We start from the raw sequence: 14,082 nt of genomic DNA, 5'->3' as shown, positions 1-14,082 counted from the left end.
TTCTGTGGTCGTCGCTGCAGTATAGTGAGGGTGCCCACTGAGTTGTTTTTGCATTAGCTTCTCTCTCTCACGTACAGTGTACGTGTATATAAATAAACGATGAAAATCATGTGGTTGTTGTTTTTTTCACTCATGCATACGAGTACACACATGCTTTAGTATTGATTCTTCGAGAGTTATGGTGCACACCAGCCCGCCAGACAGACAGACGGACATGGGTAAATCGACTCCAAGTTTTCTGAAATGGATTTCGTCCAATATACTTGGGGTCTAAAATTGTCTGAAATGAATTTCGTCCAAACATACTTGGGGTCTAAAATCATTATTTCGATAATTTCGTTGGCCTAAATGTTGAGGGTATAAACAAATATTAAAAGAATTTTAGAAACAGTTTTCGGTGATTTTTATCGAATCGATAAATTAAAAAAGACCAATATTTCGAGGTATTATTACATTACATTTTACCAAAGGTATAACAAGAACTTCAAGACCCCGTACAGCATTGTAATTTGTAACAATTTAAAAACCTAAGAATCCTTCTTTCATGATTTGAAAACTTTTCTATCATGATTGCGACATTTTGTAACAGGAATTGTAAATATAGTTCTATGCAAGAAAATCACTACAATAAGAAAAACCAGTTATATGTTAGGATGAAGTTCAATTATCTAACCGCTATATTCATGTTGGATTTCACGTTTATTTTCGTAGATTGCCGAAATATATCTCATGGAAATAAAATATAGACCAAAAATTGAGTTTGGATATTTTTCCCACAAAAGTTCACTCGCTAAGAACTATCCGCTCATTATCCATCTTCCTTGACCAAAAATTCTTACCTCGTGTAAAGATTTGTCTCTATTAATAACTGCGAACCTTAGAGTGGTTATGGTTACTATACACACAATTAAAACAGTGGCTGTAACTCTGTTATCTGAGCACGAACGTCAACATAATTGGCATCTATGGAAAGGTCGAGAGATCGTCTTTCAAAAATAACTCAGGTGGCGGAATAAAGACATACGATTATATATTAGGATTCGGTCTATTTCACCCGCTAAAAACTAACTGATAATCATGTAAAATTTCAAGCTTCTTTTCTGTCATAAGCTAACACCTTATTTAAAATTTCGCGCTTATCGGGCTATGATTGCGACCTGCAGAGCAGATACTAATAAAGATACAAATGTTTTTGGTCCATTTAACCCCCTAAATATTTCACGATCATCACCAATAACAATAGCAAGCTATTCTGATATGAAACCGACCTCCATACCAAATTTCGTGACAATCGGTCCATAATTGTGCCCTGGAGTTTGATTACAATTTATAATGGACAGACGTACACACGGACGGACACACGTCGCTATATCGCTTTATCTCGTCGAGATATGAAAAATAGTATATAACATTGGGGGTCTACGACGAATTTTTAGCGGTGTTACATGAATTTTTAGCAAAACAAATATATAATACCCTTCCCACATTGCGAATGTACCGGTTTGAAAATGAATTTTCGAGACAACTGTGGTTGTGTCTCCAACTTTACGTATTTTTTTTTTTGGTCCCAAAAACTTGCTTGACAACGCCTACATCTACAAAACTACTGAACCGATTTTAATGAAATTTTCAAATTTCAACGCAACATCGCACAGTGGATCCACTTGTATGGAGAAACTGGCCAAATATATTTAGAGTGTAAAAATCAATGCGCCGGTTACAGCTTTGTGCTGCTGCGAAGAGTGTTTTAGAGAAACCACGAACGTAACATTCTCCTCCCCCCCCCCCTTTCCCTCTGGAGGGGGTATACGGTAAGAATTGTTTTATGCTCTTAATACAAAATGACATGAACAAAGGTCTCGATTATCTTATGATGTAAAAATAGGCTTGGGGAAACAAAACAATCTCCAAAACAACATAAAATCCAACCAATTTAGCGGATTAAAAAAATAAAAAATTTTGTCCGATAACACTGTGACACAAAATGGAACTCAAAGTCTGGGGGGGTGGAAAATTTCTTTTGAAGATGAAAGCCCTTGATGAGTCTACTAAGAACCCAAAAGGAAATTTTCGCCATAGGTCAAGTTTCTGAGATATCGCGTGATGAAGTTTTTGATTTTTTCCCTATAATACTTGGAAAAATAGCTCCATATCTCTGTTTGGCGTTGTGGCAGCTTCGTTTTGATGTGACATGTCTTCAGCGAAATCGATTGGCAAATATTTTTGTGAAAGTACCACAAGACGAGATTTTTCAGCATCCAACTATTCTACGAAAATTTTGCTCAGAAGATTTTAGCTACGGTTCTCATTGACAACTAATCGATTTTGTCCCGATTTCATTGTCATTTTTGACATTTATTCGGACTTGGTTCAGAATTAAACGATGTTTTGTTTTTCTGTATATTCGTTATTTGTTATGTATAGGTATGTAGACATAACAATTGGTTATTGCTTATGTAGACATCTGGGGTGCTTCTGAAATATTTACGACAAATAGCTCTTGTAATGATGAACACGTCAATAACAAATTTTCTTGCAGGATAGATCCGGTTGTCTCAATTTTTGAACCGGATATTCCGACATTAAAACCAATTTTTTGAACCGGTTTGAAGTAACCGATTAAACTTATATGTATACCATTAAAAAGCTTATAGAGTTGTCAATCAAATTAAATTAATTCGCTTTGGAAATCTTTGTCAGTTGCAGTTCTAGAACAAAAAACCCGTTTTCTTGAACCGTTTTTAAGGAAAAATATCAGTACGCGCAAATATGGAGATCAAAGGCTGGGGGGTGAAAAATTCTTTTTGGCTAACTAGAATTCCACAAGACGCTAAAACACTTTTTTTTGTGAATATTAAGCTGTTACCTCCTCCTTCAAAATCCACTATAATATTTTGCTATACGTATTAGTTTCGCGATTTTTTAAATACATCTACTTGAACTCACAACAAAAAATATTAGTCAAATGTTCCGACTTTTGAAGCTATTCTTAAGAATATCGCGTTCGAATGAAACAAAAACAAATATATTTTTAAAAAGGTCCATGTCATAGCTGTCAGTGTTGCCAGATGTTTTACCAAAATTTTTACATTCATTTTTTTATTTTTGGCCAATGGGTGGATCCACTGTGCATCAGTTTGAAAATTTACTAATTAATCTAGAATTTAGGTACTTCTGTTGTGCATAATGCCCGACCACGACTACTTTTTACTTTACCAAAATACAGGGCCACTCCCATGTTTTAAATCGCCGAGTCCGAACGGCGTGTCTTAAGACACCACTTGTGGAGAAGTTTTACTTAAAACGCCTTAAAATTTAATGGTCAAAACATATGTAACTAAACCAAATCGCATACAAAAATCTTTAATATTGTGTAAAATATCATGTAGTTTATTTTTTTTTTTAATGTTTAAAAGTGAGTAAAATTTTAAAACTAATATCGGTCATACGTACTTCATTAGTGGAGTAGCGGGTATAGGGGAGGAGTATGAATATATATGCAAGAGTCAGAAACTTGGTAATAATGTCAATTTCTTGACATTTATGTTTTGGATTTAATAAAATTCAGAGTCCAGAGTGCAGTTATATTGTTTATTAGCAAAAGTCTGGGAAAACATATTAGCGCAGGATCGGACCCTTATCAGAGTGAGTACTACTGATCTATTGACGTTATATTCGGCGATATCATTGAAAATTCGGGATTCTTCAAAGGCAAAAAGTTTAAGAAAGCCCGTCGACCAGGTCCATGGAAAATTGAAAATTTTGACAATCAGCGATGTGAATTTTGGTCTTTGTCTTTCACGCATGAAATAAAAACAAATATTATAATAATGACATTGTTAAATACCGGCTCGCAACCGCGTATATTATCTTCTTCATCCTTCTATCGGTTTTTAACACCAGAAGACAGAATATTACGATAAATCTAGTCCACCTTCCATGTAGTAGTCACTTGTTTATAGTAATAATATCAGATTGATTTTTATGTACATAATAAGCCATCTCAAGAATACTAAAGCAGCCATAAAAACCAAGTTGATGCAATCAACAGCTATCAGCTATACGTCCAGTAGAGTTAACCAGACATTCGTAGTTGAAATCTACAATTTTGAGATATTACATTACTATGTAATTCTATAACTTCCATTTTTCCATTTAATCATAGTATAACAAATAAAAAAGTATCAGTCGGTTTTGTTAACAGAGATGTGCCCCCAGCCTCCCCAGATAACCCACAATGTTTTTTCCCTACACCACAATGTTGGAAGGTTTTGCTAAAAATGTATGTAACACCGCGAAATATGTTATATACCATTTTTCTTATCTTGACGAGATAAGAGATTTAGCGATGTATGTCCGTCCGCCTATTATAAGTTGTAATCAAACTCCAGGCCGCAATTATGGGCCGGTCGACACGAAATTTGGTATGGAGGTCGGTTTCACATCAGAATTGATCGCTATTGTCATTGGTGATGATCTTGAAATATTTAGGGAGTGAAATTGACCAAAAACAAAATTTTTACCCGAATTTGTATCTGCTCTGTAGGTCATAGTCTGATCAGCGCAAATTTTTAAATAAGGTTTGAGCTTATGGCTGGAAGGAAGCTTGCATTTTTACATGATGATCAGATAGTTTTTAGTGGGTGAAATGGACCGAAATTTTTGTGTGAAAATTGGAAAAAAGTTTTAATATATATCTTATATCTTTATTGCCGGTAGACGATCTCTCGACCTTTCCATAGATGTTAATTATGTTGACTTCCGTGCTCAGATAACAGAGTTACAGCCTAGTATATACAGAAATTCCACAGGCAAAATTCGCAGGCAATCGTTTTCGGGTAGAAGAGTTGGTTTGGTGAGGACACTAAAATGATGTTGGTACAGCAGTAACAATCGAATTGATACGCAGGAGTAGGTGTTGCTAATCCGGTTAAAACGACAAGTTGTTATAGTTGTTGTGTTAAAGAAATCCGACTACGGTTGAAGCAACTCAGCTATGTAGTCTTGGAGGTATACCCGACACTCCGCTGGTGGTTGATTATATTCTGGTCGTCTTGACGACGCTTTGCGTTGATGTTGCACTTTGGGGCCTGGAATAGAGAAGACAATCGTTAGAAGTGCAAAACTAACAAATCGTAGGAAGAGATTGTGTCGCGGAGACGAACGAATTGCATGAAACGAACCAGTCGCGGATGCAAACGGATCGCATGAAGGAAACGCAGGAGCGAAGAAATCGCAGGAATCGAACGAATTGCAAATACCTTACGAAACACAGGGACCAACAACATTTGAGGAAATGATATAATCAAAACGAATCCCTCCGAAATCTATTCGGTCTCAAGAATAGATTTTCAAGTACATACTACATCTTTAGTAAGGAGGTTAGGGCTCTTAAAGGTATTTTTAAAACATTTTATTTCTGGTTTCATTGGTAAAAATGCGTTTAAAATTAACATGTGCATTATATTTGTATTGCTCGGATATAACAATACGGCAAATTTATATAATTATTATCACTCAGATAGAGCTTAAAGATTGTTTACTTATTACATTTTGTCTTTATAACAAGTAAAAAAGTATCAGTCGGCTTTGCCGACAGAGATATACCCTCAGCCTGTGTATATTGAAAACAATTTTTCCCAAAATACATATGTATTTAGGGGGGTTTTAAAAATTTTGGGCGTTTGAACCGACAAAAATGTTGATTAGGATTAAAGACCAAAAGTTTTGCGGAGGAGATACTAAAAGGAATGGATCGACATTGACCGTTACGGAAGTGGATCTCCAGCCACAACATATGGTGCCATAGGATGTTTTTACACTCTTCAGGCTGTTTGCTCAAGAAGTATATACTTGTCCCTAAAAAACTTTTACCATCGTAATTGAGACAACGAATGCAAGTTGTCTCAACAAAAATCAAAGTGATTCGATATCAGGTCTTAAAGTGAACTTATCCGAAATTTTGTGTGTGTGGTACCAGATGGAGTGGACAAATACAGTCCATATTTGAACCTGATCTATATCTGGTAGATATATTAGGATGTTTAAAGTATAGACCAATTTGGCAACTCCCTTCAAGAGTTACCGTACGAATAATTTTTCCGAACATTTTTGAACTTTTGTGGCGGAGGTACCTGAAAGAGTGGACCGATATGGCTTATCTTCAAACTTAAACTATGTTTGGACAAAATATTACTAAGGTCAAATTTTGGACCGAATCGGCAGATCCGTTCGAGAGTTATCTTGCGCTCCAACCACCTCACACGGTGTCATAGGGGTTTTTTTGCAACTTTCAGGCAATTGTCTCGGGAAGTATGGACTTGCCCCTGATGAAACTTGTACCGTCGTATGGAGGGCAGTGAATACAAGTTGCTCAAACAAAAATCAAAGCGATTCGTGAGCTGGCCCTAAACTGAACTTTTCCGAAATTTTGTGTGGGAGGTACCCGAAGGAGTTGACCGATTGAGTCCATATTGAAACTTTATTTAAGTACACATTTCACGATGGGCAAAGTATGGACCATATCGGTTACTCCCTTCAAGAGTTATCGTGCGCACAAATTTTCCGAACATTTTCCAACTTTTGTGGGGGAGGTACCGGAAGGAGTGGACCGATATAGCCCATCTTCGAACTTAAACTAAGTTTGGATAAAATATTACGAAAGCCAAAATTTGAACCGAATCTGTTTATCCGTTCTAGAGTTATCGTGCGCTCCAGCCAGCCAGACAGACATACGGACGGACATTACTCAATCGACTCTAAATTGTCTGAAACACATTTCGTCCAAACATACTTGGGGTCTAAAACCATAATTTCGATGAGGCACATTTTGCCCGTATGAAAGTGTATATGGGCAAAACTGCCAATTATTTCATATTCCATTTCCAAAATATTGAATTTTTTCTTTTCGCGCTACATTAACGATTTTTGGTACATAGGTTAAGAAAAAATTCCCCAGTACAAATCCGCTCGCGAGCAAATTTTTGGTTGTTGCGGACAAATGTTATCGCGGTTTTACTTCTGCTTTTAAGAAAATATTATTATAAACACGCTAATTATTTTATTGAGCACAATTGTCACTGAAAAGTTATCACGAAGTGACGTCATTAAGTAGATTGCATAATACTTGTAAAATGTTTCTCAGCATTCGCGGAATTTACAAAAATTGACAAAATTTTAAATATAACCCGAATTTTTTGAAAATATAGGTCCATTTAACCGTCAACAATTACAAAAAAAGTAACAGTTTTAAATAAAGACTTCACGGGGAATGTAATGAGACCAAACTTATAATCATCGGGATGGTAGTTAGGATATTATAGACAAAATAAGCACATATTTGTGTTACAAAAAACAAATTTTGGTTTGGAATAATAGTTTTCACATGCATTCTAGAGTTGAAAATATTGGAAAAATTCTATAGGAGTACTTCTTTTATTTTTCTTGAAACTCCTAAGAAAATGGACGGATTTTGCTTTATCTACATTCACATAGAAGGTTTCCCATTAAGGAAAGTTATCGGGTTGTTGAAATAAATCATTAGACTTCTTAAACGGAAACAGAGTTCAAATAAACCGCTTTAACTTATATGCATTATTAAAATATGTGTAAATCGCGTAATTATCAAAATCGTTTTGTCCGCATGTGATTTTCATGTACAGCAAGACCATATCTTTTAATTTGTATATATTTTTCGAAATATAATTTGGACGCTAAGATGTAGCATCGGCTGCATCTTAGCATTAAAAAACCTATAAAACATCGCTAATTTTCCCAAAGTTCATACAATTTCGTTCCGCATCCGGTTTAAGTGTCACCATGAAAATCTGCATCGATATATACCTATTTCAAGGCAATCAGTCAAGAACCGTGGATGTAGCATCACACACTATTTTTGGGATAAAATGAATGTAGTTCCCTTATCAGTGAAGTTTTTAAATCTTTGTTTCCGCAAAAAGGAAGATCCTGCACTAGTTTTTTCATAGCAGTGCAAGCTGCCGACAGAATACGCGATAAAATGCGCGAAATTTTTAAAAACAATATTAGGTGATTTTCCTACCTTGGAATTTCTCGTATCTCGCGTTTTAGTAGATGGAATTTCACGAGTATTGATTTATTAGATCCGCAACGTAAAAATCAAAAATTTGCAATCAAGTACGAGTAAATCGAATGCCAATTGTAAAAATTAGGCCCGAAAAATATGATTTTTAGAAATTTATTCACACAAAATTTTCGTATTTGGATACAGATTTCTCTGAAGCTGTGTAGGCTACATTTACGACACATATATCAAATAAATCAGAATCGTGAGTTCTTCATTCCTATATATGATTTTTTGAAAAACCTGTTTGCGGAACGAAATTATAAGAAAATTTCAAAAAACACTTAAAATCTGGCTTCAAAATGTCAGCATCATTTAATGGTAGACGCAGATCAAATTTTGAAAAGTAAAACATTAGTGAGATGATCCTTATTTAGTTGCCTTCTACTTTTACTTTAACGGGAAAATCGTAAAAAGTGTGGTTTAATCACAAATCGAGAGAAAACAAAAAAAGACACGTTGGCTTCAACCCATTTTTACCCATTTTTTAACATAAATATAGCCACAGCTTCCACGCAAATCAACTTTGAAACCCAATATTTTTTGCCAAGTCTAAAAACATTTAATTTTATCCAAAAGCATTTAAATTGTACAATATACAACCACTATTCGCGAGTTATAAAGGGGTAAACCTTGGCTTCAACGATGTTAAATTTTCAATAATATTGCCCATATACCCTTCATAGCCTTAAGGCTGAGGGTATAAAAAATACTATTTTAAAAAGGCAAATCCCATGATGATGTTATTCGATATTCAAACGTAACCGCCAATAAGTTTTCTATCCCATTCATTGATTAATGATATTCACACACTTAGTTTACATGTTAACCCATTTCCTGGCCAACGAAAACAACTCAACCAACAAGCAACAAAAACAACAGTCATTGCAATTTGTACAAATTAACATTTCACACTACACCAAATGTCAACAAAACGGGTGGCTCTTCCTCTTTATTTTGCTCGGTGTGAGACGAGGTTTTGCGTTTTATATCATTTCACGTCAACAACTAGGCCCAGTCAGTGTTGGCTATCATTTACTTCATTTCTCTCATTCTTCGCTATATCGGCAAATGATAAACATCATCATCAGCGTCATCATATGGTGGCTAAGGTAATTTTTCACAACACTCTAACAGTCTTTATGGTATTTGGCTATGGCTTCTTCGCCCATTATATGTGTCATCATTAGACTGCGGAATCCTATGCAAATGCATATATGGTTAGGATGGTCGTAGAGAAAATCTGATTAGACAGAAACTCGTTTTATTACAAAATAAAACGAATTAGGCCCAGAAATTTTTGCATATTTTGCATATTCTGCATATCGTGCATATTTTGACATATTTGTACATATCTGCATAAAAAGAGCATATGCAAAACCATATGCAAAAATATATTCAAGGATTTGTGGTCTAAATATCCTACCAAAATAGCTGAAATTTGGTATTAAGTCTTCGTTAGGGGTATGCAACTTTACAACTGAAATCTGTCCGCATAGGTCCACGTCTTCATATAGGCCCCATAGAACGGTACCTACCGATATTCTGTATTTTGAAAGTTGTAGCTTCAATATCCCACCGAAATGACTGAAAATTGGTATTTAGTCTTCGTTGGGGGTATAAAACACTCCACCTGAAATTTGTCGGCATAGGTCCACGTCTTCATATAGCCCCCATAGAATGGGACCTCCCGATTTTCGGTATTTTGAAGGTTGTGGCCTCAATATCCCACCGAAATGACTAAATTTTGGTATTTGGGTTTCGTTGAGGGTATAAAACTTCCCACCAGAAATTTCTCGGTATAGGTCCACGTCTTCATATAGCCCCCATAGAACGGTACCTCCCGAATTTCGGAATTTTGAAGGTTGTGGCCTTAATATTACACCGAAATGGCTGAAATTTAGTACTTAGTCTTCATTTACAGTATTAAACTTTCTCCCAGAATTTTTTTGGTATAGGTCCACGTCTTCATATAGCCCCCATAGAACGGTACCTCAGGATTTCTGGTATTTTGAAGAATGTGCCCTCAATATCCACCCGAAATGGCTGAAATTCGGTATTAAGTCTTCGTTGGGGGTATAAAACTTTCCAACTGAAATTTATCGGTATTGGTCCACGTCTTCATACAGCCCCCATAGAACGGTACCTCCCGATTTCTGGTATTTTGAAGGATGTGCCTTAATATGCCTCCAAAAAGGCTGAAATTCGGTATTAAGTCTTCGTTGGGGTTATAAAACTTTCCACCTAAAATTTGTCGGCTTACGTTCAGGCCTTCATATAGCCCCCATAGAACGATACCTCCCGATTTTCGGTATTTTGAAGGTTGTGGCTGTGGTTATACATTTCTCTATTTTATTGACTTGTCTGAAGAGAATTTTAGACAGAATAATTGTACACATAGACATTTTTGTACCTATTATTGAAATATTTGTTGCATAAGAAAATATGTAAAATGCATAAAATTTGCATATGCAAAAATTTATGCATTTTGCATAATTTTGCATATGTCATATGTTTCGATTGCAATGTAATCAGAAGCCAAAAATATGCCCAGTCCCAAAATTTGACATGAATCGGACCAAAAATAGGGGTTGCATAAAATTCCGCTGTCTAGTCATCATTTATCAGACTCAATTTCTAAAAGGTAACCATTTATTATTAGGTCGACGGGGGTAGGTATGAGTGCGTGTGTATCCAACCACAAACAGTCCAAGTGGCAACACAAGAAATAAAATGGGGTGGTGGGGTCAAAGATAGGGGCCCACAAAACACATTCGCAACCAGAAACTCATCAGGCATTTTCAAATAGCATGGCTAGTAGTAGGAAAATGACAAGCAAATAGAAAACGTTTAGTTTCAATTAATAGAAAACCGTAAATTGTTGATGGCATGGCATAGCAAGTGTCACCCAACTAGGGGATACTGGGAAAAGTACCAACCTCTAAGAAACACATGGTTTAACAAAATAATGAGCGACATAATAATCTCATCAGACTATAAAATAAATTATTGTGCAACACACACAACCAACCAAACAGGCCCAGATACTCCTACAGGTACGAGCTTACAAGCTACAAAGACAAGTTAAGTTTCGTTTAGAAGGGGAAGCAAATCCCAATGTCATAAAAACTCAGTTGACATTATAAACGACACAGTGAACTGCAGCAACAACAACACCAACAATTTGGCAATGTCATGTTCCTCAGGTGTTAAAATTCCCAGAAGTTAAGCAAATATGTTTAAAAATATAACCACCTAAGAAGCTAACATTCTATCAACGGATATGCTTTAAAAGAACTTCCGCCATAGCTTGAGTTAATGCAACACTTGAAAAATGGTTAGCATGGCTTTATAATGCGTGGCAAACTGTCATGTGGCAGCCAATGGAAGTCTATTTTTGTGGAATCGAAATTTTAATTTAATACATACATACATATGGGGTAATGATATATTATTGTCAGTGGTAGGTACTCCAATCAATTGTGCGGATAAATGTGAGGCTTTTGGGAATAGTCATATGGGTGGTAAAATAATAATCATGGGATTGAGAAGTTATACCGGAAAATGGTAATACAAACATTTGTTAGGACGTTCGCCGCTTTGGCATATGCTTCTGCGAAAAACAGCAGTATGCTCATACTCAACTTAATTTTAGTACGTACTAATCTATTCCAGCCATTTCTGTGGGATATTGAGGCTACAACCTATAAAATACGGAAAATGGGGAGGTACCGTTCTATGGTAGCTATATGAAGACGTTGACCTATACCGACAAAATTTAGGTGGAAAGTTTTATACCCCCAACGAAGACCAAATACCGTTTTGGTAAATTCCACCAACTCAGCTAAGATGGTTCAAAACATTGGCATGTCTTTGGAAATTTGACATGTTTAGCAGCATTTTCAAACCGATTTAGGTTTAATTTGCCTTTTTGGTTTCCTGGTGGTCACAAAATGTATCAACCGAAAATTGTGGACAAAGTCCAAGATTTTTGTATAGCAAACATATCAATAACCGTTTTAAGCTTTTTAGTTTTTTATCTAAATTTACGGCAAGATTGGATGTCATTTGGTATTTGTGGTTTTCTGGGGTTGAAAATTTCTACATCAACAATTGTCGACATAGGTCTTCGTCGTGGTATAGCTCCCATAAAACTGTTGCAGGTATGTAATTTCAATTTTTATACCCTCCACCATATGGAGGGTATAATTAAATTTGTCATTCCGTTTGTAACACATCGAAATATTCGTCGGAGACCCTATAAAGTATATATATTATTGATCAGCATAAAATTCTATGTCGATTTGACCATGTCCGTCTGTCCGTCCGTCCGTCTGTCTGTCTGTTGAAATCAAGATACAGCTCACAATTTAAAAGATAGAGAGTCAAAATTTGGTACAGAAGTTTTTATTACTTGCAGGATGGTTGGTATTGAAAATGGGATATATCGGTCCACGTTTTGATATAGCCCCCATAGAACGGTACCTCCCGATTTTCGGTATTTTTAAGGTTTTAGCTTCATTATCCTACCAAAATGGCTGAAATTTGGTACGTAGTCTTCTTTAGGGGTATAAAACTTTCCCCCAGAATTTTGTCGGTATCGGTCCACACGTTCATATAGCCCCCATAGAACGGTAACTCCCGATTTTCGGTATTTTTAAGGTTTTAGATTCATTATCCTACCAAAATGGCTGAAATTTGGTACGTAGTCTTCTTTAGGGGTATACAACTTTCCCCCAGAATTTTGTCGGTATCGGTCCACACCTTCATATAGCCCCCATAGAACGGTACCTCCCGATTTTCGGTATTTTTAAGGTTTTAGCTTCATTATCCTACCAAAATGGCTGAAATTTGGTACGTAGTCTTCTTTAGGGGTATAAAACTTTCCCTTAGAATTTTGTCGGTATCGGTCCACACCTTCATATAGCCACCATAGAACGGTACCTCCCGATTTTCGGTATTTTTAAGGTTTTAGCTTAATTATCCTACCAAAATGGCTGAAATTTGGTACGCAGTCTTCTTTAGGTGTACAAAACTATTCCCCAGAATTTCGTCGGTATCGGTCCACACCTTCATATAGCCCCCATAGAACGGTACCTCCCGATTTTCGTATTTTGAAGGTTTTAGCTACATTATCACACCGAAATGGCTGAAATTTGGTACTTAGTCTACGTTGGTGGTATAAAACTTTCCCCCGGAACTTTGTCGGTATCGGTCCATGCCTTCATATAGCCCCCATAGATCGGTACCTCCCGATTTTCGGTATTTTGAACGTTGTGACCTGAATATTCCACCGAAATGTCTGAAACTTGGTATTTAGACTTCGTTGGGGGTCTTCAAACTTCCCCTTTACATTTGTCGGTATCAGTCCACGCCTATATATAGCCCCCATGGAAAGGTATCTCCCGATTTTTGGTATTTTGAAGGTTATGTCTTTAATATTCCACATAAAATGGCTGAAATTTGGTATTTAGTCTTCAATGTGATATAAAACTGTTCACCAGAAATATGTGTGACGTCAATATCCAACCGAAATGGCTGAAATTCGTTATTTCGACTTCCAAGAGTTATAAAATATTCCAGAAGAGTATTATCAGTATAGGTCCACGTCTTCCTATATCCCCATAGAAGCGTACTTCTTGATTCTCTTACCGAAATAAAGGAAATTTGGTATTTAGTGTTCTTTGAGCCTAAAAACTTTCCGTCAGAAATTTGTCGGTATAGATCGACGTTTTGAAATAGCCCCCATAGAATGGTGCCTCACATTCTTCATACACTAAAGGAAACTAATTATTCCATTTTACTTCAATACAACTTGTGGTGGAGGGTATAACAAGTTCGGCCCGGCCGAACTTAACGCCGTTCTTACTTGTTTAGTTGACCGAATGGGTGTTTGTGATTTGCGGCAGTCAAAACAGAACAATACCGGATATTAATTCATAGAGGCTATGCATTTGCGTATACAAACATTCACATCTATA

Source organism: Musca autumnalis, unplaced genomic scaffold, assembly GCF_047663935.1.
Source record: "Musca autumnalis isolate F117 unplaced genomic scaffold, ASM4766393v1 scaffold_2, whole genome shotgun sequence".
In the NCBI taxonomy this organism is placed as follows: Eukaryota; Metazoa; Arthropoda; class Insecta; order Diptera; family Muscidae; genus Musca; species Musca autumnalis.
The sequence above is the reverse complement of the archived record's forward strand: the minus strand, read 5'-3'. Positions refer to the sequence as shown.